This window comes from Gopherus evgoodei, unplaced genomic scaffold (assembly GCF_007399415.2).
Source record: "Gopherus evgoodei ecotype Sinaloan lineage unplaced genomic scaffold, rGopEvg1_v1.p scaffold_37_arrow_ctg1, whole genome shotgun sequence".
NCBI classification, from domain to species: Eukaryota; Metazoa; Chordata; order Testudines; family Testudinidae; genus Gopherus; species Gopherus evgoodei.
Genome location: NW_022060049.1, coordinates 3394651 through 3399765, shown reverse-complemented (window position 1 = coordinate 3399765; position 5115 = coordinate 3394651).

Below are 5115 nucleotides of genomic sequence, written 5' to 3'. Positions count from 1 at the left end.
CGACCCACCTGTACTATGCATTTCCCCCGTTCCCTCTGGTCCACAAGGTCCTCCTGAAGGTGCGCAGGGACAGGGCTCTCGTGATCATGGTGGCCCCGGCATGGCCCAGGCAGCACTGGTACACCATGCTGCTGGACTTGGCCGTAGCCGACCCCGTTCCCCTGCCCCTTCATCCGGACCTGATTACCCAGGACCACGGGACCCTCTGTCACCCAGACCTGCAGTTGCTGCACCTGGCGGCGTGGCTCCTGCGTGGCTGACTGGTTCTGAGCTGCGCTGCTCCACGCCTGTGAGGGAGGTGCTCTTGAGCAGCAGGAAACCGTCCACAAGAGCCACATATTCGGCGAAATGGAAGCGCTTCTCCTGTTGGTGCGTAGAGAGAAATCTCCGCCCTATGGAAGTTTCGGTGACCGAAATCTTAGACTACGTTTGGTCCCTCAAAGGGCAAGGTCTGGCCTTATCGTCGTTGCGAGTCCACCTAGCAGCTATCTCCACCTTTCACCCGGGTGCGGACGGTCGCTCCGTTTTTTCTCACCCGACGGTGTCGAGATTCCTTAAAGGGCTGGAACGTTTATTCCCTAACGTCCGTCCCCCTGCTCCAACCTGGGATCTTAACCTGGTGTTGTCCCGGCTCATGGGGCCCCCCTTTGAGCCGTTAGCTACTTGCTCCCTGCTTTACCTCTCTTGGAAGACTGCCTTTCTAGTAGCTATCACCTCAGCTAGACGGGTGTCGGAGCTCCGAGCTCTTGTGGTAGACCCCCCATATACGGTCTTCCACAAAGACAAGGTGCAGCTGAGACCACACCCTGCCTTTCTACCCAAGGTGGTCTCAGCCTTCCACGTCAACCAAGAGATTTTCCTCCCGGTTTTTTTCCCGAAACCTCACTCTTCGGGCAGGGAGCAGCAGCTCCACTCGCTGGATGTCCGTAGGGCTCTCGCGTTCTACATAGAGAGAACCAAACCCTTCCGAAAATCCCCCCAGCTTTTCGTGGCAGTAGCGGACCGTATGAAAGGGCTTCCTATCTCCTCCCAGAGGGTATCCTCTTGGGTTACGTCCTGTATCAGGACCTGTTATGACTTGGCCCATGTCCCTACGGGCCGTGTGACTGCGCATTCTACCAGGGCGCAGGCGTCGTCGCTGGCTTTCCTCGCCCGTGTGCCCATCCAGGAAATCTGTCGGGCAGCGACCTGGTCATCGGTCCACACCTTTGCTTCCCACTATGCCCTGGTCCAGCAGTCAAGGGAGGATGCGGCCTTCGGAACTGCAGTGCTCCGTGCCGCGACTTCTCACTCTGACCCCACCGCCTAGGTATGGCTTGGGAGTCACCTAACTGGAATGGATGCGAGCAATCACTCGAAGAAGAAAAGACGGTTACTCACCTTTGTAACTGTTCTTCGAGATGTGTTGCTCACATCCATTCCACACCCGCCCTCCTTCCCCACTGTCGGAGTAGCCGGCAAGAAGGAACTGAGGAGCGGGCGGGCCGGCAGGGATATATGTTGGGCGCCATGGCGGCGCCACTCCGGGGGGCGACCTGCCGGCCCACTGGGGTTGCTAGGGTAAAGAGTTTCCGACGAACGTGCACGCGCGGCGCACACACCTAACTGGAATGGATGTGAGCAACACATCTCGAAGAACAACAGTTACAAAGGTGAGTAACCGTCTTTTCTACAATAGTTCACCCAGCACCGAAATGCAGCTATGTCTGGGGAGTGGCACAGCAGGTGTGTAACAGCTACATAGTAACCTGTGTTATGCAGACAAAACTACACAGGATTGTTTCAGGGGATAAGGCAAAGATGTCATGTTTATTATGATAACAATTTGATCTACAACCACTAGTTGATACGTAATACTTATATATACGTACACCCCAAATGTTCTGCAGCTGCTGCATAGTTACCAGTCCTAAACGTAGTCTGAGTTTGTGGCTTCATTTCGCAGCTTGGGTTCGTAGCTCCTGGCGGCTAACTGGCCAGGAAAGCCGAGAACAAGGAAGGGCTGGGTCTCCGCTGGGCACGCACTGATGCCCTTTGATGTTGGCAGCAGAACATTACCCAAAGTCTTCCATCTCACCCATTTTTTTAAATAGGCTTTAGTTTGAACCAAGAATCTATAGGTTTTGCTGTGTCACGTTGCCTCTGGGTTTGGTGATCGATCACCCATCAATTGCAGACGTGATTTTCAGCCTCAGACCTGGCTTTGATCTTCCTTCTATTATACCTTTTCTTTTTAGGGTAGACTCTTCTTACTTCGTTAGGGCTCTTGTCTGCATCTTCAGCCAGTGGGGTTTGAACTCTGTTTCATCAGGACAGTCTGGGGCTGGAGGTTGATTCCATCATCCATACATACCTCAGTCACACATCCAAACTAAACTAATAAGATTACAGCAGGTTTTGCAAAAAATGAAGGTTGCAGCAAGTTTACAAAATGGAGTGAGCATTTTAAAACGGAGTTTGAATTACATAAACGGTGAACAGAAGTTACAGTACTGAAACAGTGCAAGTTTCAGTGATTTAAGCAGGACTTGGAGAACAGTGAAACTTACAAAGGGCAGTCAGCTGAACAGCTGTGGCTCTTAAGAAGCAGCTTAATTGAGCTGAGCAGCAGCGGACTTCCCTAATGAGCGTGAACCAGGAGCTCAACAAACAGCTTAATTATCAATTAGCCAGTTCTTGGGGTAACCGGTTTTATGAATGAATGTTGTTTCATTCCTAAAATTTTACTTAAGAAGTTACATTAAGTGAAAAATTAGAAACAATTTCTTTCATCAGTTCTACATTGTCCCCCTTTTGACCCTTCAGTCCAGGGGTATTGAATGGGTCACACTTTCTGTAATTGTTTTAAGGCTCTATATTGGGAAACAATGTGGGGGCTGTGGTTACAGCCTTTTCATCCAGCAGCACATGCCACACATTACAAATTAACATTAAACTTATCAGAATAAAGAAAACAACAATTGGATGTGACATAATTTTTAAAGTTGAAGACCAAGAGGGGGACCATCCTTTAAGAATATCATATCAATGATGCATCATGATTTGTTCTGCTTGTGCGGATACTCTTAATATTTCAAATCCCTGATGTAAAATAGCCAAACTGCAGGTCTGAACCTGGGTCCATGTGGTTCCAGTCAGTTGGCTAATGTGTTTATTTTCCAATTGACCCCCAAAGGGAAGTTCAAGTCTAGAATATTACTGGTATCCAGTGTGTCAGTTCTTTTATCCTTATGAGCTGGGAACTAATAGGTTAAGGGGGGACTTTTTGACATAGTTATATTACACATACACTGCTCTACTGGCGGTTCTGAGATGTATTTATCTTGCCACACAAGTTCTTCTAATCCAATGGCACTGTAACGGGGTAAAGACTCACCACCGCTGGCACCTCCTGCTGGTTGCTCCAGGAATTAGCTCTGTCCAGTCCTGGAGCACCTTCTGCACATGGTGTCTTGCCCTTTGTCTGCTCCCCCATTGGTGTCCAGACCCATGTTGCTCCCTGCTTGGTGACATCTGCTTCTAGTCACTCACTTCCGGGAGGGAGGGAGAGGTGCTTTTAACAAGAGTCTTTCTGCTTGCTCCTGCCACATGGGCCAACCACAACCTGAAGCCTAGCCCCTCACATATCGGGCACTTTGCAGTCTCACACAGCTGCTCTTCGTCAGTCAGGTGCAATGCGAGGGGAAAGGTGTGTGGGGGAAACACAGATCCACCCACTACTCTGGGCCCCAGCCCAGGGACCCTCTAGTGGCAGCCTCCCTGCCCTCCTTGTAGCCTCTTGCTCATCTATCCTCTCTGGGCCAATTCCCCTCTGGCCCCTCACACCCTCTAGACCCTTCCAGTCAGGGCCCACAGTCTGGCAGGTATTGGGCTGGAGCTCTCCTCTGCTCCTCCTGAGCCTGCCTAGCACTGCACTGTCCAGGGTGCTGGTGTCCTTCACTCAGGAAACTGACCTTCTCCATTGAAAATCTGGGAGTGACTACCTGCTCCTCTCCTGGGCAGCCTTTATAGTGGGTTGAGCCTGGCCCTGATTGGCCACCTCCTGCTCAGCCCTGATTGGCTCACCTACAGGCCCTCCCCAATTGGCTAGCCATCTACGCAGCTGCTCTGGCTGCTCTAGCCCCATCTCTCATAGGAGTGGGGCAGCCGTCCCACCATAGGCACAGACACAACTTTTTATATCAAAATACACTTTTGTGGTCCTGCTATCTAGTTCATCCCAGTAACAGTTTGCCCAACATTTATGTTCTAATGACCAGGGCTCTTCTAATTTTGGTAAGGTAGGACATACCCATTGTTGTGCAGTCCACCTTGTACACAAGCGATGGTCTATGATTTCCCCTTGTTCATTCAAATAGGTTCCTGCCAACCGAGGAGCCCAAGGATGTCTGCCCTGGAGAACTGGGAGGGCTATGAATGGCCCCAGAGTAACTATGTTTGTGAGGCTGGACCCGTATTACTTGTATAGTGATCTGCACCGTGAGGGTCAATGTGTGTCCATTCAATTCCAGGGCCTTGTACCATCCAGAAACATAAGGAAGGAAGAGATTATTCTTATGTTTTGTCAGCAGAGGAGTTAAGACTCTCATATCTTTAGCTTGTACCCACTCCATTTCCCTTTCTGTCAGCATAATAGCTAATAACTCTTGTTCAGAACACCACAAGGCTAACGCTGTTTTATTTGCTATGTCCCTCATGGTGGCGTATTGAGCCCAGAATGCCTGGTTAACATGTTTCCAAGTCTGCCCTTCCAAGTTCATTGTGTCTGCCCCAGTTTGTACCAATTCAGCGACCTGGTGCTCTTTCCCTTGTACAATAGTACGATGCAATGCTTCTGCCACACTGGCTTCTAGATCTGCTGAATTTAGAGTTCTGGTCCCTGTCCCTATACCTCCTAATGAAGTATCTGTTATACCTTGTCGCTGACGAGGGAAGAGATGTTCTGGTTGTAAGGATCTGAACCATGCTTCAAACAGGGGGGGAGTTATGGTGCACACATTCTGGCCAAGTTACAGTCAAATGATTCCTGATCCAGTTTATTGAAAGGTGTAGGGTTACAATTAGTGGCACCACTTGTACCTCTAGGGGAGGCTGCATCTTAAGCAAATGAGAACG